The following is a 26,614-nucleotide window of genomic DNA, read 5'->3' on the forward strand; positions in this document are numbered from 1 at the left end:
CACAGTAGCTCAGTTAGTTCAGGTTTAATCAACCGTAACTTCTATGTCAGAGTGCAGGGCTGAGCCCAGTAGCTTCAACACTGAATTGGACTGTCTGCCTTACACTCGTTATAAACATGTGATCTCAGTATTCTTATAACTTGAAAGGTTATTACCACTCATAAGTTTCTTTGACCATTTCTGCTGTAACTTTAAGAATTCAAAAGAGGCTGAAGGCAGGACCTGGTATTACTTGTTTGCTGATACCATAAACAATCCAAGGTTTGCAACTCTCCTAACATTAATAGCTCCAAGAATTCATGTATATGCACACTGCATTAGGATTAAGGGGTTTAATTTCTTGTCATGCATCTGCTGGGACAGTGAAAGGCTTGAGGGTTTTGGCATTAAGAGACTGACCTAATTAAAGCTGATTCACTCTGCCCAAGTAGGATTCCGAAGCACCACACCCAATCAGATCACGAGGGTGGAAGCAGACTGGATCTTTGGAACATCTGCTAACAAGTTTATACCTGAAAAATAATGGGTTTGACATAGGCTAGCCAAGTACTCAGACATCCTTGAGAAAATTCAAGCATAGAACGGTTAGTCAAGCTCAGTTGAGATAAATATATATTTATGTCTGAATATGAAAATTGCTTACACATAAGCTTTCAGATCTTACTTTCATGCCTTGTCCCTTTGGTTCCAGTCAATTATTTTCACATTTTTAGGTTTCAGTTATAATTTACCTGTGTTATGTAACCATAAACACATTGTTTGAATACACTATATTGTGTATTGTGTTCATTATTTAGTTTCTTACTTGCCTCCTGCCACTTAAATAGGAAAAATCAATGAACAATGAATACTTATACAAAATCTGCAATATAGCTGATAATTTAGGCATTGTATTACTTCTTCTTTTAATATATACTTTAATAGTAAGACAATGTAGTAAGTCTAACATCAGCATCTGGCACTTAATAAAAAAAATCTCTTTTAATTTCCCTTTACATATAAATTTTACATCCATTTATATATATATATAGACTGGGTGATACACTGGTTTCATTATAAATAAGAGGATACATTTTTAAAAGTTAAGTGCAGAACTACATGCTCTTCTCTGAGTATACTTCCAATAGGTTTTACTCTATCACGTACTACTTCACTTTGCAATCATTCTCTATAATCTGCTATAGTCCGTATCAGTCCTACATATCTTATTTTCTGAGTAAACCACRTATCTTGATATATATGTTTGTCATTAGACTATTAAATACAGTATTTGAATATATTTTTCACTATTCACGCTACTGTCTACTTTTTGCAGTTATTGTATCGGATAATTATCAAAACCTTTGGCTTTCACTTTTATGTTAGTTTCCATTGAATGTTGCTCTTCAGATCACAGGTATGGATATAATTCTGTAAGATCAGAGCTCAAATAACAAAAGCAAATCTTCTTATTAAAAAAAGAACTGCATTAYCTAGAATTTGGAAAGTTCACAGAACCATTGCAACTAAGAACACAATTAGAAAATACCCCTGCCCTGAATTTTCTCTATATAAAAACCTAGAGGCAAAACTAAAGCATGTGACTTTATCCCAGTTTCTCYGTCTATAAAACCGGGTAATTATATTTAACTACTTCACAGAATACACTTAAGCCCTCACTGTACATAAAGTTTGTGAAGCCTTTAAAACTGTCAAGACATGACACAACGGGAAGCAGAATAGAGGGACTCCATTATTCTCCCAGTTAGAACAAAACACCGGAAGTTCAGAGATTTATGCATTATGAAGGCTCAAAGGGAATACCTTTTGGCTTTTTGTTAAACTCAGTACCTTGAACTCAAAGAGCCTTTTTACTTAAGGCTTGTTTCCAGCCCTTTAACCATCCTTGTGACTCTTCTTTGAACCTTCATCTATTTTCTCCCTTTCTTACGGACACTAGAACTAGACATGAGAATCCAACCTTAGTCCTCTCAGTTCCTGATACAGAGAGAATATAGACTCCCCCCTGCCCCTTCCCAAACTTTCTAGCTTACRCACTCAAAGATCACTTTAGCCTTTTGGCTGCAGACAGCTTCCACATGATGGAGTCTATGGCTCTAAAAAGAAGYCTGATGTCTTTGTTTCTCAGTGTGCAATGTTACATTTGCGATATTAAAGCAATGACCTTGTTTTGGCCAGTTTGACAAGTATGGTCACTCAGCAGCTTGTCCCATTCACTACTGCTTTCTCAATCTTTGAATCATCTAAAAACTTCATTAGTCAGGACTTTTACGAGGGCACAGACAATAAAGTGTTCAGGACTAGGAATAGTATCTTTAGTACTCAGTAGTACACAAGATACTCAAAAAGCTCGTATGTAACTGTAAACAGGCAATAATCTTCCATGTAGCTCTAAAAAGCTACTGTATGCCATTCTCATCTCGTATTGTTCTTGTTTCTTCTTGTGACTTTACAGCAAGTAACTTTACAGAAGCCTAAATATGTACTTTCCCATTAGTTCATCAACAACCCAATGCRTAAGTACCTCAGAAACACAGTAAGGGTAGTAGTTTAATGAGACCTATTTTCAATAAACTCCTGTCAATATGCATTAGTTATATTAGTTATATATATACCGTCTGTTCTTTATTAACCAAATTCTACCCCAGCCATTGCATTATTTTACCTGGATAAATGCCTGAGTTTATAATTACCAGGTCACCTGGTCTACAACACTGGCACCCATCCAAATTTCTACCACTTTCCCAGTATTCCAAGATTTTGTAAATCAACAGTAAGAGTCCAATATTAACTCCTTTTGTCAGCTCTTTTTGGATTAAATTACCTACAGATTTTACAAATCAAACTGAACACTCAACTTCAATCCCTGTGCTCACTGTTGTAGAATATACGCTTCTAGAAAGGCAACACCAGCTTTAAATTCTAGTATTCTACATTTTAAACAAAGCATACCCTTCCTGTACCAAGATTCAAGCTGCTCTCAAGAATGAAATATCAAATAAAACCAACAGTATGTGCTTTTTTATCTCATCCCAACATTTTAGTCTAGATGAGCAAAGGTATCTCAACAGTGCATGAAAGAAAATACTGCAACATGCCTATTCATCCCATTCCAGCCTTACTTTATTCCTTTCATATACATGTGATTGCAATACAAGCTTATAAAAATGCAAATTGGGCAAATGAAGGAAGGGTTTGTTTTAATTTGTTTGAAAAACTGAAAAACTAGAATTGTTTCTGATCCAGGAACACATATGTCAAAATTCAGACACAGGATTTTGTTTAAAATGTATATAAGAAGGTGTAAGAAAGCAATAGGCTTTTACTCTTCAATCTGAATTACTTCAGGTACCATAAATAACACAGCAGAAAATTCATCCTCCCTTCTCTTTGGTGTTCAACTTATCTGAGAAATAAAGGTTTAATAGATCACTTTCAGGATCAAAAGCAGCCAATCTCTTCTACTGGCAAGAATCAACATTTTGAAAAAGAAAAAAAAAAATCTCAGAAGAATAAATATTGATCAATCATTCTGTCATGCTGATGTTTGTCTAATTATCTACTCGATCCCAGAAATACTTATGTTGAAATTTTCTGCATATAAGGTTCTTTTCATTATTTATTTTGCAGATAATCTGGAGTTTTGTTTTATCAGAGAGTGGATTTGGTTTCTGGGGACAGAGATGGGGTGAGGGAAGGGAGGGGAGAAGGAGGGAGGCTTCATGTCTATAAAAGAGCAATTGAAGATCTGACTAAAGCTCATTTAAGACTTCCAGTAAGAAACTGTGACCAAGGCTTAAAACACACACTAAAGAAGCAGCTTCACGTTGAACTTTGGGAGCAGCTGTGCTCTCATTCCCCTTCCCCCAACACAGGAAACAGACCTAGAAACAAAAATAAGACAGGAATGCTCCTGTGCAAGCTAATGTTGTTGGCTTCTTAAACATYCACTACTCTTGTGCCAAAGAAAATGAAACCTAGAAGGATTTAACACTTCAAAGGATAGTGGGAGCCTGCTTTAAACACAGAATTTTCTACCAGAGACAGATATTCTTTCATTTTGTAAACAAGCAGGAAAAATGTTATCGTGAGTGCATGTCAAGACAGATTTCATCTATATTCCTTTACGTCTTAKGTACTACTACAGTATTGCATATTAAGCTTTTACCTATTTTAGACTGTAGTTAATGCTGTAGTAATGTTATCGCCAATCATTTAAAAAAAAGAAAGAAAAAGAAAAAAAAGAAAGAAAAAAAAAGAAAGAAACACTTGAATCCTCTGGTATCTTCAAAACCATTCTATTACAATTTGGAGTTTGAAAGCTTAACACTACAGAGTAATGTTTGACAAAGTTCTCTCCTTATTAAGCAATGATACATAATTATATGTTCAAGGAGAATGTGAACAACATCTTGCCAAAGGAACGTATGGCCACATATGCTACTCACAATATTCCCAACTACAAACTGAGTTACGCTTTCACTTGTGTTATTAAGAACTTGGCCTTTGTTCACTGTATTTCGTTCTCTGAACAAAGGTAGAGAGAGAAGGAAAGTTAAATGCTAAAGAAGCTAAACCCTCTGTTTATTCTAAAAAAAAAAAAAAAAAAAAAAACCTTTTATCTGATTTTGATGAGGACAAAATCATGAGTAGCTTGCTCTGCTTAATGCACCAAAAACAACTCTTGTTTTCAACACATTTAATACTTTGCAGGCTAATGGAAACTTTACATAATGCATTCACCCTCATAAAGCTAAAATGTCAGTGCAGATGGGCTCAAGATCTTGATATGGAGAGAAAGAAATGTTATCTTTTCAACATCTTCAGCCTAACAAACATGATGTGGAGGATGGGATGACCACTGGTATGAGAAAAAAAGGAGGGGAAATAATCTTACTTATCTTAGAAGAGTGACTGTATTTCGAGTGCAGCACCCCTAGCTATACCTCTCAACAGTGCTTAATATTTGATTTAAATACTTCCTTGGTCCCTCCTCRTTCTCTTAGTGTCCTCCCTGTGGTAGGACATGAAAAACAGACTGGAAAAAACCCACCTGATGCAATTTTTAACAGTTATATTTCATTCTCCCTTCAAACTCACTAAGTACTGTTACACTATTCCTTAGTCACAAAGAATCACAACTGCAGTAGTTTCTTATTCTCTGGGTTTTTTTCCCCCACGTATTTGATCTTTCCTTTCTACTTTGAGGGTTCAGGGCCATGCAGCACTCTTTCCTTCAGCACCTATTAATAATTCCTCAGAGAAATATGTAGAGAGGAAAAGAGGGTGAAGAGAAGTTTTCAAGTTTTCACCATTCCATCTGTGGTTCACATCCCATCCAACCACTCAGTGTCATGATTTAAAGCACCAGTTCTTCTCGGCTGTACCTAGGAAAAGGGAAGTAACTTGCTACGGGTCTAACAATTGAAAAAGAGGCAAAGTAATGTAAATGATTTTTCTGCTTTAAAGGATTTCATTCTAAATATAGGTAACTAAATCTAAGTACAGCGTGAAGACACAGGCAAGCACTGGTTGCACTGTGAATGTGTCAATCCTGATGATGTCCTAAGGTCCCTTCCAAACTTAACCATTCTGTGAAACATCATCACAGATGGTGAACTTAATCCTGGACACACAATTTTCCTCCTGAACTCTCTTACAGCTACCAAAATAATTATTACTCCTTGTCTCAAAAATAAAGTCAAATTTTTGCAAAAAGACCTATATGCTTTTACTATGCACTGTTATGCTTGAAAAGGAACAAATAAATGCATCTACATAACTGTCCATAATATTGTCATTTCACAAATCCTTTTTCTCCATTCCTGGTAGAGGCATATTTCGTAAGTCTATTGTATTTTTATTTTTTAATCATTGCTAATAACAAGCATCTTATTACTAGAGTTTTATATTCCAAATGTAACTCTGTTCAAACCACTTCATACTAGCTGGCCTACCGCAAGAGGATAGGTAAACGCACCAGGCTTTGAACAGATTACAACCGAAAAACAAACAAATAAAAAACCACCACAGCACCTCTTGCAGAATAGCCCCATCTGAATTCACAGGTGATACTAAGATATCACACTGAGCCTTTTGCACTGTTGTCATTACTGGAGTATAAAGCTTCTTGTGCCTGGAAAACAGTATCAAGAACAGACTGTACAAACTCTTTGAATTTACTGCCAAGAATGGATGTTCCAAAATGCCTGAACTGTCACGTCCCCACACTACAAACTGACTTTCCTTCAAATCCCAGGCCAGAGGAACTCCTCGGGTTTCTCATTCTGATTCTCATAGTTACAGCATTTATACTCGGTCTGATCTATGAGATACTAAGAAGGTTTAGAAATAAAATTAACAAGAGTTCCACAACTGAAGGCCCAAGCTGATTGAGAACTGTATCTCAATTAATTTAAGAGGATGTATGTAATGATTGAGATATATGCATTTTATTATATACAGATTGTATCTGGAGATGCCAGCTGGGCCATGATACAGAACAAAATTTAAAAAATAAAGCTAATCTACAGGCCTAGTATGGTTAGGGTAAAAAGGCTCTCTATAAAACAGCAAGTCATTATGTATTTACATCACACACGAATATCTCAAGGAAATTTATATACATTTCTGTATATAGCTTAGTAACACAAAGTCCTCATGCAAAGTGTTACAGGAATACAGGAATTAATTATGTAAGAACTGTATGTAATTATTGTAAATTTTCTGGTTGCTTGATAAACAATAAATTTAACTCTGATGATTCTTCACTTCAGCACAGCAATGGATTTTTCTGAAGACATTTAGACATTGTGTTACATTTCTGTAATGACACACTACATAAGAAGTATGGTACATCGTTAGATTTCAAAACATTTGATTGTAAATAGAGGGTTTTAAACTTGCAACTTATAAAGCTGTTTCATACTCTAGTATGTGGTATGTATTCATTTCATTCATCTAAAAATATCTCATTTGTAAAAATCAAATTGCCGGAAATATGAGTAGACAGGCTTAAAATAGTTCAGTGATGGATGTGTAACCCTTTTATCTATATTTCGCAATTATACTCAGAAGCATATTCTGAAAAAAAATAAGCTCATGCCCGTTCTACGCCTAGGCATTTGCAACAGCACTTGATCAAGTTCTCAACAGACGGCAGCCCACATTGTGAATAGATGTATTTTTCTACCAACAGCAGAACTAATGGAATCTGCTTTTTTATACTTTCACATTCAGACGTCTTCAGTGCCCCACACTATGCCCTGGGCCGTGTGGCCGGTCAGTGTGCACGTCCTCAAACAGCGAGTCAGTTGCATCTCCACAGAATGAGTGGGGAGCTGAGTTCTTCCTCTCTCTCCCTTGGGAAGGGATGACACTAATTTGGTCTCCATCTACTCAATGACTATTTTTCACAAAACCTGTAGGAATTCCATATCTTTGAGAGCATTAACACTCTGTCAAATGGGGTTGAAATTACCTAACAGACCTAATTGTTATATTACTGGAGGGATGGACTGGCAGATCAAGAGAGATGATGCCAACTGCATGGACTTCAATTCTTAGGAAAACTTCAGTAACACTTTGATATGCAGTGCATACAAACTTGTAATTCCCAAATCGATTAGCATGGCCAAGGGAGATTTCTGGACTGACCTACCATTAGCTTTCCCCCTAAAAACTCTGGCTTCTACTGGTAAGTGCTGAAACCAGGCAGAAAAAGGCACTATACAGCTGCACACCTCAATGTGTCCAGTGCACACAGATGGCTGATTTCAGTTTCTTGTTCCTCTCAACCTTTTTTACACACAGGCAGTTCAAGTTAAGACCCAGTAAAATGGCCATACTCATCAGCTGGCAGAATACCTAAATAACTTCAATTTTTACACCACTATAGCCAGGCAGGCGATCTCATGAGGAGAAACAGTATGGTGCTTTTTATGTAATTCCTCACTGATAGGGAAGAAGTAGTCATTCACCTTTAGACTTCCATCTCGTGCTATTCAGCTTCTGCTACTGCTTTACTGAGTACAGGTTGTGTGAAAACACTAAATTCAAACCACTGGGCAAGAAACAAGTTGCAGTGAATTCTGTATTAGCGTTCTTTTACAAATAATTCTATTCTTAATATTCTTTTTCTAAAGGTAGCAATAATGTTTTCAATCAGTGTTTAAATATGAAGAAGAATCCATAAAAATGTGGATTACTTGAACCAAAGCTCTGAACTATGATTTATCTGTCTTAAAATTTCCTTTATAGTCTGCCAACCTAAATTCTGATTTGGACTAAAATGGTAACTGATCTGGCATATACTCATTAGCAGAAAAACAAATACTGTGTTTTTTAAAGTACAACAAACCAGATAAATTTTCAGCTCACAGCAAAAGTTTAGTATCTATCCCAATGTACTATCTTAACTTTTTCTTCTGATTGTACAGATGGAAGAAGTTTATTCTATTACGTATTAAGCTTTTAGCTATAACTTCCTTCATTTAACTACTGCTATTTCTTCTCTCGATATCCCTTTCCTCCCATTTTAAGTGAAACTACCAAGGTGAAGTCTACTAAATTTCAAAAAAGTGAGGTAAAATAGTCTTAGAGGCTAAATCAGTCCCAATCTTTATGTTTGCTTTTATGATTATAAAGCACATTTCACGTTATTTTTACTATTTAAAAAATATCAACACTGTAGGGGAAAACATCCAACAGACTGAATGGGAAAAACAGCGACGTCAGAGGACTGCAGTGAAACTGACTGCAACAAGAGCATCTCAAATATGCAAAACAAATAGAACAAAAAGGGGAGGGGAAAAAGAGAATTACATAGACAATTACATGTATTTCTTTTTGTAGAGTAACCTCAGGTATCACTCGTCAAAACATTTTAACTGTTGTATGACTCCAAGCGTGAAGGTGCAGTTAATGCATGTAATACGGATATGCGTTAGAAGATGACAATAAGAAAGTGTTGCTCTGAAGTTTTCATTCCTTTTAACTTCTAATTAATATCTTTGTTATTTGAGGAGCCTCCTGGGTGTTTAGAGGGCTAATCTGCAGTAAAGCTACGGTACGTAAATTAAACCTATTAAGATCGTCTTAGTCCATAAGAACGAACCGCACCAAAGAGGGCAACCGCCCCGGACCCGGCTAGGCTGGGAAGCGCAGGCCTAGCACCGCTGTCCCTGCGCCTCAGGCCAGCCCGCCTCGCACCGCCACAAGAAGCCATTCAACAGTAATATTTCAACGGCGACATGGCCGTGCCGCACACACTTGGCCTTGCAGCCTCGCAGTGTTGTTGTCGACCTCCTTCCCAGAAGTGCTCCCGCACGGATCCGTTTTGCCCCACAGAGGGGCCCGCGCGCTGCGGGTGCCCCCTCCCAGCCAGTCTCAAACAGATCCCCATCACTTCTATAAATAGGTCGGTAAACAAAGTCTGGTGCGTACTTCAGGCAAAAAGCCTTTCAGAATCCTGCGTTCAATTTGTGGGGGATAAAGTATCCCAGGTATTTATAAATAGCCCGTAAACTCCATCCATACACTATCTGCGGACTACATGAGCTCCATTTTTCCTGTATTAGGAACGAATATTTACAACTGCTTCCTTCATCTGACTGAAGTTTCATCTTTGAATATCAGGTGTAATTTATATCACTCCTTTGGTGACAGGCTTCCTTCAGCTCAGAAAGGGAGCATCCATGTCACCAACAACTAAAACAGGAGCAACTAACTGTGACTACGCACCATTTACAATACACATTTTTTGGTTTTAGTTGCAGAATGGGTCGGTATTGCTAGTGGATAGAAAGTTCAGACTGCTAGATATGGGGATTACTTGTAAAAGCATCCAAAGTACAGTATTACACAGATATTTTTCATGAGCATTTAACACAGCTGCTAACCTTCTCATGTCTAAATTACATTTTATTTACTAGAAGTTGCACAGATACCTTCTTCCTTGAGAACACTGCAGACTGCAGTTAAAAATCTCTTTATCCAATTTTCACTATATGGAGGCTTAAGGTATTCATACAAAGATAAAACATGAATCACAAAGAACAATCAGAAGGCCTAGCAACAGAGTATTAACAACCCATTGAAAGCTTTTAATAACTGTTTTTTTAAATATCTAAAGTAGAAGGAAGGTGGATTTTAAAACATTTATACTCCAGACAGTAAATTCTTAGAGATTATTATAAACTAGCAGTTAAGGCCTAGTTAAGGCCTAAGTCCTAAACACACACACACACACACACACACACACACACACACAAACACACACACACACACTGAACTGAGTACCACTATTTACTTCTGTGGAATACTGCACATACATTAAGCACAGAGTACCGCTATTTACTTCTGTGGAATACTGCACATACAATTAAGCACAGGCATAAAGGTTTAACACCTACAGCTATATCCTGAATGAGGGAAATATCTGGCTTATAATAAAGATACACATTTCACAAAAATATTCTCGAAGTATATACATACATTTGGAAGGGAATTAGATTGTCTTTTTCTTTCTTTTTTTTTTAAGTTAAGCTCTTTAATATTCAATGTGAACATATTCCTCAAAGTGCAGCTAACAGCATTTTGTTTTTAATGCTTAAGTTGTGGAAGGCTTATATTATGGAAAAAGATTTTTTTAAAAAAAGTTTACCTCTAAACTGAGGTTAAGTTCAAGAAGAGAAACATTTTTGGAGCTGGTGAAAGGATCATTTTTTAGCTCTAGATATAGCCCCTTTTTACATCAGCGTCAACCTGTCTGATACCAGCAATTAGACAATACCTGATGGTCTATGTACGGTCTACAAACTATTACAGAAACAATTGGAATAAAGGCACAGATATGTCTGTGTAAGCACTCAAAATGGAGAACATCCTAATTTGGGGCAGATTTTGATCTTTTATTAGCAGGCATAATTAACTCCCTTGTAAAAATATTTTTATTATCATCATTTTTATAAAATGCTTGCTATTATATGGGCAAAATTATAGTTTTGCAAAATGAGAAAATGGTATTTACCAAAAAAAAAAAAGTACATATTTCTAGCAGTCAAACAATGGGACATGATCTTAGGATTTACTGCTTCAAAAACAAAAAAGGACAATTCTTTGATTTAGGAGAGTTGAAAAATATTAATATGTCATTTCTCTTCTCCCCAAACACATACATAAAAGTACCAGAATAACCATCAATAGCAACTGTTCTTATAAGAATGTTTTTCATGAAAAGTTCACTTCATCTCCCACACGCATCAAGTTGACAGAGAAGGATCAATTCAAAATGCAAGCACCTATGTCCTAAGATAACCTTCACTGCTCAGTAACATCAGTCTGTCATCTGCTCAATTTTAGCTTGCTGAGGGATGTTGAAGGGTTTTTTGCTTTGCTTTCCTTTCTCATTTGTTTGTTTTTTAAAGCTTCATTAACGTGATGATTCGTAGCGATTTACTAACACAGAACCAATTTCCTCTTTTTAGAAAGGCCACCTTTCAATTAAAAGCTGAAAACTAGATGTTTGGTAAATGCTCACATTAGAAGAGATCACAGTCTCTTTAAACTACTGTTCTGCCACCAGCCTCAATCAGATCTACCCCTGAGAAGAGCACACAGAGAAAAACAAACTGGATAGCAGGCATATGTGCCTCTGTCTCCTCATAAAATGGCACACACACACATCCCGTCCCCAATCTATTAAGTGAAGCAAGATCTGCAGCATCAAAACACTTCGTCATATATTTCTTACCAGTGTGATGTGGCACACACTAACATCTCACTTAACATTATACTCTTCACAGGAAGCAGACTAGCCTAGAATAGGCTTTGAAACTATCAGGTTCAAAAACTGTGAAAACAATCATGAGAGAAACTTGTTTTAAACAGCAATGCAAGAAACTAACAAAAATCTGCCAGTTGGATATTCTTCCTTATATGCACTGGTTTTTTTTGTTTTGTTTTGTTTTGTTTTGTTTTTTTTAATATAAAGGCTTCTTGAAACTGATCTCTACAGACTGTCTTTAAATTTCCCTAAGTTCAAGTAGAGGATTCTAGAGGATTCTTTTTTCTTTTTTGAACAAAAATTTGGAAGGAGATACAAAAATACAAAGTTAGACACTGACATAACTATGTAAATGCATGTTACTCAGACTGTTTGGCTTTGGTTGAAGAAATACATACTAAAATAGCTGCTATTGTAGATTGTATGCTCCTTTGATAGAAAGCAACTTTTTACTGTTTTTACTGCACCAAGCAGATTCATGACTGATATTTCTAAGAAATTTTGTGAAACAAAACTAATAAATAGTTTAAAAGAAAGTATTAAGTAATATCTGTACTTTTGTACAAATAAACCTTTTGTTTTTGGGGGGGTCAGCAATGCAAATTTGTTATATTCTGATCAGCAGTCAGTCTGTTGTTACTAGCAAGAAACGGGTGATATATGAAACTTCAAATATCAAAAAAATAATTACAAACCACATAAACTGTGATCTGACATTTTAGCATACATATAAACACGTTTCATACATGCACATATTCTCATACACGTACACATTCTCAGGCTAAAAGAAAAATAAATGAGGAAATCTAAGTTACTATTTTACAGGATCTAAAGTCCTCTCTAGAGAGGAACAGTTCATCACATTTTGTTCTTCACATCAAAAGTCTTTTAAAAAATATTTTCCATTAAACTTGCCTCAAAACAGCATTCAGATATTTCTAAGCAACTCAAGCTAAAAAAACCCTCCCAGCCTGCATAATTTGCATAGAATTCTTCTTATTCAGAAAACTTATTGYTTGATACCATTCTATCTTTAGATATTCCTACACATAATTATAATGCAAATTTCTTTAATTTTGAGACTCATTTGGGGTTTCTTTGCATTAAGTCACTATACCTCATATTATTCTTTCCTTAGGATTTTTATTTGTTTAATAAAGAACAAGATTCCCAGTTGCTACTGTTACAATCACAAAATATTTTTTTCAATAATTTTAAAGTTGGAAATATTTGTAATACCTACTAAAGCCTACAACCAGCACAATATAGCACATCTTTCCACTAAAGCAAATATTATGTTAAATAAAGCTAAATGAAACAGCCATGTTACCAATTTACAGTAAATGCTCCCTAACTTCAATACAAACCAAACACCACATGCATGGAGTCATGCATATTTTAAATGGACCAAATGTGCTGGAGCTATTTCTCAAAATCAGGAACAAGTTTTGCCATTAAAAAAAAAATATACAAAGAAAAAGAAATATCTATTTAGAGACTGTCTGTAATCACCTGGTAGGACCCATTTGCTTAACATAGTTTTTAAAAATACTGCTTTATTTAACCAGAGGGGAAAAAAGAGGTAGATGATCTTCTGCTGTCATCATTTTATAATGCGCCCCTGTGTTTAGACACCTGACTGATTACTTATTCAGGCGCTGAGCAGCCACTAATTCCTTTGATTTCAATTGTAGCTGGATGTATTCAAAGCTTCTGAAAATCAGGCCACTTATTTAGGTACCTGTATTTGAAAATGTTGGCCTCTTAAAGCTTTCAGCTAGTACACATGCTAAAGACACAAATCATTAACAACATAATCAGCGTGAGCCACAGGCAGTACACAAACAGTCTTGAGTGTCTGTCGTAAAAGAACAGAAATAATGAGGTGCAGGTAACTAGCATTTACTTCCATTTAGGTTAAACTTAACAGTTTGATCTTGTCTGACAGCAACCCCAAACAACCTCTGGCTTTAGATTTAGGTCACTCCATGACAAAGTAGCACACTGCTCCTAAAAACATAGTTAAAAAGTGATATTACCAAGTGTTTATCCAAGTTGCTGGTGGGCTAGCTGATGTAGCCTACTGCTTTGGGGGAAACAGTTTAATGCCTCTAACTGCTGGTTAGATGACAGTCACAGCTATGTGGAAAGTTTTAAGCAATTAACTGCCTTTGGAAAAAAATGTGTAGTCTGAATTACCACTTGCACTGCAAGTCCTAGGACTGAAGGTAACAGCTGTCCTCCCAGTAGGACTGCCTTGTTTTTTGTGTCATAATTATATGCCAATATTTTTGGAGGACAACAAATTCTTTTTATAAAGCAGAAATAATAGCAAGTTGAGGCACATCAGCGCTCAGTGACACAGCAAGTTGCTGGAGTGACAAAGCGGCACCACTGCACCACTTGGGAAAACCAATAATGGCACACATATAGGCTGCAGCTTTAAGAAACCCAAGAAAGCCGCTTCAGGGAAGGAAAATGCATGTGTACAAACATTGATAATAAATAATACTAAGCAGAAGGTCTGTTCATTACATTATGCAGAACCTAGAAGAAATCATTCTTCATCTGCCTGCCTGCTCAATCTATATTTTAGTGCTGACTGCAGGAAATGCTTTCCAATATTCCAAAGAAAATAGGCATGCAGGTGGATGGCTTTGTGTACCTGATTTCATCGGAGATCTGAAATATAAGTGCTGGAAACCAGAATGATCGACTATAAAACCACAAAGCAGACTAAAACCACCCCAAAATAAATTTTAAAAAGTACGTAGATGCACACATCATGCAGAAATCAGAAAGAGGGATTTGTCATCAGCTCCTGGAGCCAAAAGGTTATCATGTTGAAAATAAAAAAATCTATTAGTAAAAACATTTTGATTACATTACTTTCCATTTGGAACAAATCAGCTACAAGGAAGGAGTCAAATTTGACTTTGCCCTTTTATAGGCAACTGTCATAATTTTCAGAATTTCTAACAATGTTATATTCTACTTATAAAGTGATCTTAAGTCTTACATACATGCACTATACTGTGTATTACATTTTCAGTCTAAGAGATTAACAGATTACTACTTATWTTTATTGGCAGCATGCCCAAATACCCCAGATCTGAAATACCGATAATGAAAAGCAAAATATTTGAGGCCTCAATGAGTGCAGATCTATGGTTGCCTGGAATGCGTAAACACCCAGGGCCTGTTTGACTTCCCAYCCCCACTCTCACCATACACACCTCCTCTTCGTAACCCCTCCTAGCATCACCATGTAGTGCTGCTATTGAGCAGAGGGGAGAATGGCATTGTAGTAACATCCTATAACAAAAATGCTGACATTTTGAGGTGCAAGACTTTGGGTTTATTGAAATGTTATAGTACCACATAGATAGCTGCAGTCTAAAATAAAAATGATACTGCATAAGACCAAATAAAGAAAAATCAATTGAACAGGCTTGTTATGGTACAGACCTGAAGCACAAACTAAGGGAATCCAAATGCTCTTCTCTAGATTATTCCTTGTACAACTAAAGATCAGCCAAAACAACAGTGATCACAGGCTCTGTTCTAGTAGAGAATATATACCACAGTCCTACACAAGACAAGGGATATTTTCAGAAATATCTACACAGTATAACAAAGCAGATGCCAAAATTTAATGTTGGTATAAATTACCTTCTGTGAAAACAAAGATTATTACTTGCATAATGATATATACACCCACAAAGCAGTAAGTCATAAAAGTAAGATATCATCACATCTTTAAGACATTTACAATATAATTAGATCAGTGGGTTTTAATCTCTAACTTTGTGGACCTATAAAGACACCTTGTACAGTGAATTTGAACTGAATGGCAAGAGACCTTTTTTTCCACAGACCTCTAAAAAAATAGTCTGCATCTYCTCTAGCAGTTTACAAGCCACTGGTTGAAACTACAAAATTAAAGAACTAGTAAATATTACTGCTGTTATTTACCTAGTTCTTTTAGTGTTCCAAAACAAAACAAATAAACAAGAATATATAAAAATAGAAAATTGCAATTAAGACATATAACCAAGTGGATGTGTATGATGGGAAGCTCAGACAACCTGAGAGAACAAAACTGGTGTGTGAGGGAGAAGCATCATAGCATAGTATAGAGTTAAAAACAGAAAGCAGTTACATGATGTTTACAAACAGTGTGTCACACACAGCTCTTGTACTTTTACTTTCTTTTAATTTTGCCACCTTCATGAATGCATGTGACTAATATTAAAAAGAACTCATCTAAGACTAATGAGGGTAAAATGCTAGCTCAAAGGAGAGACAAGCAAACAGTCTGTCAGTAGAAAATTTGCAAACAGCTGAAATCAATAATAAATTCAGCCTAACCAAATGTAATGCATACAAACAGAAATTAAAAGACTGAAGCAATTGGCAAATATATAAATGATGTTTCGGGCCACAGGGCATACATTCTCACACATATGCACACTAAATAGCCTGGCAAGAGATTCTCTCCACTTCAGACACCAGAGATGTGACTATATTTATATATTTCCAAAGACAAAAACAATAATTAAGACAATACTAACAGCATAAACATTTATACATTCATGTAAAACAGCTATTAGGAAAATCTCTGAGTCATCAAATGAGAAGTTTGACTAAAAAAAAATATTTTTGAGATTTGAAAAAATAAAGCTGATGCTTTTTCAGCGTTATTTTTCCCTACCCAGCATTGATACAGGTACAGTAACCACAAAACAAAAAACAGTAAATTCAAATAAAACACAGACACCACATCCCCAATACAGCGACATACTACATTCAGGGGTGAGGGGTGCATTTAGAAACACTGAAACCTTCATATTTATTTCTATGGACAGTATCCAATATGAAGGATGTGGCATCGTGCTGTGCACTGCCAAGCTTCTGCCTTCCAAGTGAGCGTCACTGGTATCTGCCAAGTCAGCTACAGGACCCACCTCAGGAACGCTTTGCTGAGAGGGTATTAGCTAAGTAGAGTGAGGTAGGCTTTGTGTCAGGGTCAGTACAAAGCAATGAGACACAGGYTGCTGAGAATCGTAGCAGACAGGATTAGAGGAGGTGTAGCTCTGGATTCTGACCTTCTGACTGCGTAACACGCGCGGGGCGTACCTGCAGCCGTGTGGGAAGGCTGGTGCGTGGTCTCAGTGGAGGATATGACACTCATAACCCTTACACAGGAGACAAGCATCAGGGGCTGGACCTGACGTGTTAGGCTTGTGACACATAGGTCACAGCTGGCAGCGCAGTTGTGAGACTATGCAGGATACAGACGAGCAATGGCAAGAGAGCCCTGTCCCTGCCTGTGAGGTGCCATATGGGTGGCTGCTGCCACGACTTTCTCAGATCTCCTCAGCCAGTGGGCTGGTCTGAAAAACTAAGGGCACTTGTCTGAGGAAGTCAGGGGTTCTAATCATCTCTGWTAGCGGGGCATTTTTCAAAATATGTGTCTCTACCCCCACTTGCTAGGTTTTACCATGCATACCGCGGATCAGTAAGCCTGTGTAAGTTTCAAAACCATGAGCAAAAGCTTGAGCACATTTTAAAGGGACTGAGCTATAAATCTCAACTTTGTGTTTGTCAACTACACAAACTTCAAAGAACATTGTTAGGACTCAGATAAGAATGGTATTCAAAATAGATAATGGAAGTTATATACACAAAAGAGTACTCTACTCAAAGAGGCTATGTAGGCTAGGGGAGAAGGAAGGCACACCACATTCTCTATTCCATTAGAAGAATACTGACTTTCAGAGCTAAAGCTAAAATCACATCATTGACCACCTAAAGAAAAGCTCAAACATGTTTAGTTACCCAGTCAAGAATCTGTATTGTCATCATGCAAGCCCTGATCCTAAAAGACTTTTGCACATGCCAAGTAAGTTTCTGCAATATTGAGGCCATGTTTGCAATAGGATTTATTGAATGTTCAGAACACAAATGTATAACGAACTCTATGCTTGTTGGCATTACCCATGAATTGTGGGGGTGACAGGGAAAAAAAAAAAAAAAGCTATGAGGTAGAAAAAACACCCACTAAAATGGAATCTCTCCTTAAACTCCAGTGGCAATTCTAATAGTTCTTATTAGGAAAAAAAAAGGGTTTAAAAAAGGCTTAAAGGGGTTAGAAAAAAGGACGGAAAAAAACCCAGATTTTTTCAGTGGCAGCTATACCACCCTAAACTCAAATTTTTTGGCGAAGAAAATAATTTAAAGATTAACAGAATATTAAGAAACTGATGCAGTCATTACTCATACACCTAAACCAACTGCCAAAGGAAAATAAACTTTTTTTCCATAATTTCCTATTGATACTTTGYTTATCTATGATCCTTTGCTAATCTAGGATATAATTTGATGGAGAAGTAAGATTTTACTTTARCAAGTAGAGTTTTATATTCATACTTTTTAATAAACCATTAGTAAAAATAAATCGGCAATGTGTTTTGATCTTTAAAATTCTTTAACAGTAACTAATAAAATCTTCATAGTAGTCCTGTAGGATGGTGGGCAGATAAATCATTTAAATTCTGCTGTAATTATCCAGCTGTGGAAATGAGTGCACTACCAATTGCCTTGTAAAGATTTTTATTGAAAAASAAAATCTATTTCTTAATATATATTCAAATTCACTTTAAAAATAAGGAAAAATAATGTACTCTAAAATAGCCCCATGGTGATATGAAGGTAGGAGCAAATAATGTGTTTCTATGAAAGTATGCAACTAATTCACTGTAATTATCTAAACACTTCACAAATATGTATAGAATACACTACTTTTTTTCTTTAAGAGAGGAAATTAGATTTCTTTTAGACTGGACTACATGTGCATATGCACCTGCTATGCACAACATACCTTATCTCCAAAGCCACCATTCATTGACTATGATCATTTGAAATGACAATGTATAATTACACTTAACATGTTGACATTAGAGGACACCAAGAATCCTTCCATGTTTCAGAAGGATTCCAAAGATATCCAAAAATACGCTGCCAATGGATACCACAAACATACTCTTTACTCTAAGGCAAATTTAAATTAAAAAATTYAATCCAGTAGTGAGCACATACACATATATGCACACAAAATGCTAAAAAACACACACGCAAACAGCCATTTCAGTAACCACAAAATAGTATTGACATATTAGAAAATACCCACATATAGAATATACCCCCATCACAACACCGAAGAAATTGCAGGAATAAGAGAAGYGAAGGCATGTCATCTCAGCCAAGAAAAAAATAATGCAAAAAATCTGAAGTAGTGTTTGTTGGCTACTTGACAGTCAGCAAGTTAAAATCAGCAGAGTCTAGCTATTGAGGTAACCTCCTCCCACTCTCTTTCCTCTTCCTTGCATGTTGCCCATTCTGGCCTAAATTAAATTCTATTTTTTACCTAACCTCTACCTAGCTTTACCACACTATGTAGTAAAGACATGTTGACRGTCTCCTGGAGAAGCTGATTTCATTCATCAGCACTAAAAATAATTACTATGATAATGCTTTAGTACCTTTGCACTGTATGTAATAAGTAGGGTTTTTTCTTCTATTCTAACATTTTATTTATGATTATCCTTCCAGCTTGCTTTTCACTTTTTTTTCCCAAGTAGATAAGACTTTGTGAGGATGAAGCTGGATGAATTTTTAGCAAAAACTGGCATGCACTACTTTTAAATTAATTGGCTGATTTAAATTAAGTAGCTATTTAAGATACTTACTGATACAAGCAGAAGTATCAGAGCCTAGAATTTTTTTAATATAAAAACAAATTCCAACAAATACAAATGAGCATCTGTAATGAGTTATAACACCAGCAATCCARGAAACCCGAGTAACAATCAAAATAGAATTAAAGAAACCTTCAATACCTTCCACATAAAATGACATAAACCCTGGTACTATGAACATTATATAATGTTACTGAAAATCTACCTGTTTCTGTTCCTGCCTTTCATTTTCAGGAACTTGGATAGGAAAGAAGATGTGTTCTTCATTAGAATAATCCATGTGCTTGCCTTTTATCTGTGCCCTCCAGATTACATTATTCTATTTACAAAGTCAACAAATAAAATTATATTAACTAGCTTTTACAAAGCTTTTATTTTTTTAATCGGAAGCATTATCAATACCTTCTGAAAAACAGGAAAGAATTACRTTGCATTTCAGTCAATTCCATTATCAAATTGCTTTTCTAGAGGTCTAACTGATGTGTGTAAATGGGTACAAGAAGAGTTAAGTTTGTTTTGTAACTGTAAAAAGCAGCAGATAGATATCCTTGGAAACTAATCCCTACAATATGAATAGGCACTGTCTGTGCTAGGATTCTCTCTCCTACACTGTCAGTAAGGCTCAACCCTATCTGTAAAGAAACACTAGGAAAGGGTAATTTTGCCTTGATCTCTCTGCTAAGACCAAGGTTTTCATTTTACTTGTGASAGTAACCAACAAATGAATAGAAAAAAAATGAGGAAAAATGAAAAGATTATCATTTTAATGTTGAATCCATCCCCCATCCACTATGGTACCCTAGTTGTCACCCTCCAGTCTTACCATGCTCAGTCAGATGTAGAAACATTCCTGTCCTCGTTGCACTTCAGCAAGCATGTAATTTGAGGGTACTTCATGCATGTCTTCTCCCAACACCTGACATCCAGCCTGACCCAGTCCCACAGTCATTCTACTGCCTTTGTAACACCTCAGGGATTCTTGAATGGAGCTGGAAACCTGAGCATATCCTAGCTGAGGGTATGAGAGCATATCCCACCACAGCACATTTCTCCAACCTCAGGATGATTCTTTATTGCTCCAAGGCTGGTTTTCAGACATGTATGTGTATTTATAATTATATATATAATTTTTACTTCACTTTGAGAGAAGATATGACAATTAGTCTAGTTAATTTTAAACAATTACCACTCGTGAAACTGATTATTGGTTAACAATCCTAATTGAGACTATGTGCTAACAACAGTGTTAATAATAACAGGTCTCTGGATGTACATACATCATTTGCCAGTAGCAACTAGACTGAATGTACTGGCGTAGACAAAAAGCAACTTGTAGCTGCTCAACACTGAAGCTATCATATGGTTGTAAAATTTCCTAAATTTTAGTTACCAATATATATATAAATTTGCAGAAGACCTGTATTTTTACTTAATTTTATAAAAATCTCGTGTATGTTTACGATATACTCTGAAGGTCATTTCTTTCAGCACTATTTCTTGGATGATTTTGCCATAGGCTACTGGAATGTGTTAAAATCAGCATAAGCTCATCACTGTACATTTTTAAGCATAAAACAAGCAATAAGAACTGTATACATGTTAATCTTTACAAGTGTCCTTTCATCGGTGCTGTTACAACACACAAATTATTTTGTTCAGAAGTATAAATCATAAATAGTTGGTTATACTTCTGAACTGCAGGGAATATTCTGCAGAGTCTGTGTTGGATAGTACAGGATTAATGAAGAGCTGATAGTGCTGCATCACAAAACACAGCAGAAGCTGAAGTTGTGTGTCCACTGCAGTTTGCTGACTTCAAAAAGGGGCACAACAAATGTACTATTCTGCAGTATGACAAAAGGAATCTCTCCACTAGAAGTAAATCCTCTTTGCGTTCTTGAAGACAATGTCAAAGGATAGCTTCTAAATGTTTTTAATACCTGAGGGAAAAAAATTGSTCCTTTGCTGTAGCCATAATTTAGTGAACAGTTGTGTTTTGTTAGAAAAAAAAATCACTATGTTACCACATCTTTCCACATAACACAGTAACGACTTTATGCAATAAAATGCATTCTAAACCTACTACATAATAGTAAGAGGTTAAACTGTAACTTACGGGATCAAATGAAATTTAGGTCAGTAAATGCAATCGCATTTTGAACAGTAGCAGAGCGATGTGTAACACAGCCATTACATATTAATGGCAAATACACTTTTTAAAAAGCCTTGTTTCATCCTCTAATGGTGGAGTGAGCCAATAAAACTCAACACTTWATTTGACAGAAGAATTTTGATGAGTATATATATCTAATTATTATGCATTATTAGTGCTACTTATCTATTCATAAATAGGCCACAAGTCTTACCATCTAAGCATCAAGAAGCACTGCTTTGTCCATGGATTTAGTAGACTATGTACCTTCTGGTAATAAATGAATAAGATTCCACACCCAAACCACATTGTATATATGCAATGCACTTAGCTAAAATGTTCAAATAATTATTCTTCATACTATAATACTTATCATTGTCATGGATACTGTAGTGTTTTTGGCATAAAATTCCGTTATAACTTGCAGAATACTTAGAATAGTGAAATTCTAAAAACACTTCAATTTAAATAGGACAAGCAGACATGTATTGATTGTACCACAGGCAGAGAAGTTCAAAAATGGGGTTAAACACTGTGATGCACCTTCTATTGCATGAAGGCAGCAAAACGACAAAAACGGAAGTCAAGCCACCAGATGCACCTAACTCGAAGTCTCTTGTCCTTACTGCAGCCACACTAGTAAACTAATGCGGAAGAAGTGACTGAGGGTTGGGAGCTGAACAGAAGATTATAGATGGAATAAACAGGCTGCAAGTACAACCATATACTCTTTTTTTTAATAACAAATGAAGAAATCTATCACCTGCTCCTACAGTGCAATTAAACTAAATACAGACAAATAAGCGCAAGAGGAACAATACTGGATATCTGTGCCCTTTAACATGCAGAAACAGTTACATATGTGTCCATGGTTGAACAGAAAGGTTGACGAAACAAGTTTATGTATTTCTATGTAATTACTGCATATTAGTAGTTCTTTGCCACAAGAAGAAAAATGGGTATAAAACTACGATATTTTCTTATGACAACGAACATACTTTGATTYCACCTAGTTTTTATACCATCCTAACTTCATTTAGGAATAACTATGTTGCTTTATAACAAAAGAAGCCTCTTGAAATTTTACATTAATGACTAGACTGCCCTAAAAAAGCCCTTTAAAATATTCACTTGCCTACCAGAGAAAATAAAAAAAGCASATTTTTCACCTTCAGATGTTCATTTCAGTTTTGCCATATTAAAATGATATATTTTGTATTTACAGGAAGACTGCTATTCCTATGTAGAGCTGTAGTTCCAATGTTTTTGTTTAATTTTAACCAACTTGTCCAAGTAGGCCATTTGGTAGAAACCTATAAATGGCACCCARGGGGTCTGGGTTCTTGCTGTAAAGAGGTCAGCTATTTCCTCCTAACTAAAAATAGTCAAGAGAAGGGAGGGAAGGGAGTATAATTTAGCAGTTGGAAAAAGTTTACAAAATTATTTCCATCTTGCCTCATGATGAAGATTATGAAAAAGAATCTGCCCTCGAAAGTTACAAAAGCTTGATCATTTTATAGGCATGCTGGTGTACATAATCTAAAATAATACTATGAATTAAAACAACAATAATAAAGAGAATGTAGGCTAAGCATTAGACATTGCAAAAGTGAAGGAAAATCTATACCCTCTTTGAATAAAATAATCTGATTTATCAACAGTGGCACTTTCAGGTGTTAACAATCCCTCTCTCTCCTACCAAATGAAGTCACAGTATTGTCCAGTAGATAAGGGACTACAATCAGCTGTTGTTCCCTTGAGTCAGTTTCTTCCACCATTCACCTTCCTGAAGGTTTTTTTGTCTCTCTCCTTGACTCAGATTACAACCTTTTCAGGATAAGAACTATCATCTAGGATATTCCCAAGATGGCCCTGATTTGAATGGAGGCCTCTTGGCACTATTAAAATATAAACAATTCAGAACAGACTAGAGCATAAATTCTAACACCAAAATTTAAAAGTCGTCAACAGAAAACAGTAAGAATGCTTCGAAACAGTGACCAAATACTACATATAAKAAACATCACACTACTGCCTTGGGATAGATTTTCCAGCCAGAACGCCAAGCTGACCAGAACACAGAATATTGCTAAATCCAAAACTTCTCACGATTGACTTTTCTGACTTATTGACCATCTGACTGTTGGTTTATCTTCTACAAAGAAACACCACCTGGTCTGTGCTAAAGGATATTCTCTTCTATTCCTTTTCAAGCTTAAGGACACAGGCCTTTAATACCTGCTGCTACCTGAGGAGTTGCAATTCCAGAAGTTCCTCAAGGAGGCAAGGCACACTATACATTTCAAGAGGACAGCAGGTCTACTTCTGCTCCTGTTGCCATGGAAATGGGAAAAGCCCATTTGTAAATAAACACGAGGACTAGAACTGGAAAAACTGGCAGAGCAGACACCTTACAGTCCTAAATACAGACATGCTGGCCTTCTCCATCAAGAATTTAACGTATGTTTGCTCTTTTGATACTCTTATTGTTGAGCAGATTTGCCACCTGCTGTAAAGCAGAACAAGCAGTGTAATACGTAACAGAGGTATGACAGACATCAGACAGGGAAGTTCTGTTACTAAATCAAGTAAGAGGGAAGGCAAAGAGTACATTCAGATAACTTACTTTCAGAAGAGTGTGTGTGTGTGCGCGCAAGTGCATATGTGTGTGTGTGTGTGTGTGTGTGTCCATGTTCAAGACTTGGACAGTTGCATAGGTGGCAGTGTTTACATGCATGAATTATTATTTATCCTCTTTGCTTCTGAAACAGGCTGTTTAATCTTTGGGGGAGAAGGAACAACACTGGCTGTTCCTTAGCTCACTGAAGGTGTTAAACTGAGATAAATACAGCAGCTCTGCTTAAATCTCTGCCAGTTTTTACCATTATTGCACATAGACCAAGAAAGGTTTAATGCATTTTTAATGTGCTAGCATCCTCCCTCTCTAGTTTTCCTTCCCCCCCCCACTCCCTCTACAAAGCTTTCATGGGAAAGCTTCCCATTTCTACTATTACTGTCTTTGAGATGTTGCAATGTGTAACTGTTAAAACACATACACMCAAAAGAACACCTTAGGACAATCCTGCTCTGTTGCCAACGTTATCTGCTATAACAAAAAGAACATATTTATTCCACAACTTGTGCAGTATTTCTATATTTGATTACATACTAAGTTTAGGACAGGAGGAGGCCTAAATCCAGCATGTACAAACACATGGCAAGCAAGGTAGGTATATTATGTTAAATCTTGTATATGCCACATGAACACTTTCAGTTAAAGGATCACTAATAAATGGATTAAGGAAGAAAGATATGACATTGTATTTGTCACAAGTAAAGACTTTGTATTTATTACCCACAATCAGGTCTCCCTCTGGAACAATAAATTTAATTTTATACTATTAGCCTGAAATATCAATCTTGAAATTTTAATTTTACACTCCATTTTATTCTGCTCATCATTTGATTAGTTTTCAATGGAGTATTTCGGTTTTCTGCAACATTATGCTAATTTTTTTTTTTGAAACGGTCATCTTTCCCCCTCCCCCCCCCAAACACACACATATACACTTCTAAGAGTTAWGCTGTACATCAAGAGAAATGCTACACAAACTCTCATGGAGAAAGGTGAAAGACTTGTTAAAGATGACGTGAAGGAAAGCTTTTATTCAGTCCCAACACTGGCTTCGAGAAATTAATATGCAAGCTTAGGTTAACTTTTAGGGTGTGGTTTTGTTTGTTTTTTTTCCCCTTTGTGTGTCGTGCAGGATGTCTGCTTGAGAATTCAACAACATATAACCAAACGGGTCAAGGGTCATCCGCTGGCTTCACATCACCCTACACCGACAGCTACCCTCAACCGTGTTAGGCCGAAACGCTGGGGCAGCTGCCGAGGCCAAAGCAGCGCGACAAAATGGGGGGCAGGATCAGCATCGCTCGGATGGCGGTCGCCGAGGGGAAGGTGCCCCCCACCCCCACCCCCGCCGCAGCTCCCCGCGGCGAGCGCACCACTCGGCGCCGCGGTACCTTGCCCTTCCAGTTACAGGAAAATTAAAAAGCGCCGCTTCATGTGTCGGCCCTAAAACGCGTGCAACAGGTCCGTCATTCCGCTCTCCTGCAGCACTGCGGAGCGCCGCGCTTCGCCCCGGCCCCGCCGAGGGCTTTCCCTGGGCGCACCCGCGTGCTTCCAGCACTCCGTAACGCTTCTAAGTTAGTTGGCAGCGGTATAAATCATAGTGGGGGGGGGRAGGAGGAGGGAGAGAGGAATTAACTTGTTTACCTACTTGGAAGTAAACTTCGATTTACTGGAGTGGTCGGCTCCTCCGCCTGCTGCTGATTCAAACCCTGGCGATGAATGGGCTCCCCTCCCCCACCCGGCCTCGGCAAACTCCACACTTCAGCGGGAATACCTCGCATTTTTCTCCCTTAGCATTTCTGCCCCCCCACACACCTTTTTTTTTTAAAAATATATTTTTTTAATAATATCTTCGAGCTAGGGAGCCACTTCAGAAACTCTCCCTCCCCTCCCCCCCGCGCACACACATATACACACACTCTCAGCAAACAGCTTCTCGCCCAATTCAAACGAAGATTAAAACACACCGACCAAAGACGGCAACCCCAAACAAATCTTTCCTCTCCCTCGCTCTCCGGGAGCGATCACGTTTTTGCCACTGTTCTGCCGCAAAGAAGGAAAAAAAAATAAAAACACACCAGGGTTCAAAAACTTCGTCATAACAGACAAGGACTGAGCTAATCCTCTCTTTTATAAAAAAGAAAAAAAAAATACAAGGCACGGCTTGCCAGCGCTCGGCAATGGCTCGAGGTTCACCCAGCAGCAGCAGCAGCCCCAGGCGCACCCGGGGGGGGGAGCGCAGGGAGCTGCGGGGCCGCGGCAGCGGCCGCCCGCCGAGGGGC

At 37.0% G+C, this 26,614-nt stretch overlaps 1 protein-coding gene across 3 annotated transcripts in view; it reads right to left on the reverse strand.

The window, feature by feature from the left end:
• Nucleotides 1–26,052, reverse strand: part of TBL1X (transducin beta like 1 X-linked) — a 202,647-nt gene extending 176,595 nt beyond the window's left edge. Inside the window, exon 1 of one of the 3 annotated variants that reach the window (XM_085321548.1) lies at nt 25,981–26,052. The gene's annotated coding sequence lies outside the window, so the exon portion shown is untranslated. Of the gene's footprint in view, nt 1–399; nt 502–25,723; nt 25,744–25,980 lie in introns of those variants that run through there. The other 2 variants (XM_085321551.1, XM_085321549.1) reach the window with 2 other exon arrangements.
• Between the last annotated feature and the right edge of the window lie 562 nt (nt 26,053–26,614).

Source organism: Rhea americana, unplaced genomic scaffold (assembly GCF_003343005.1).
Source record: "Rhea americana isolate MKP2758 unplaced genomic scaffold, rheAme1 scaffold_7, whole genome shotgun sequence".
Taxonomy (NCBI): domain Eukaryota; kingdom Metazoa; phylum Chordata; class Aves; order Rheiformes; family Rheidae; genus Rhea; species Rhea americana.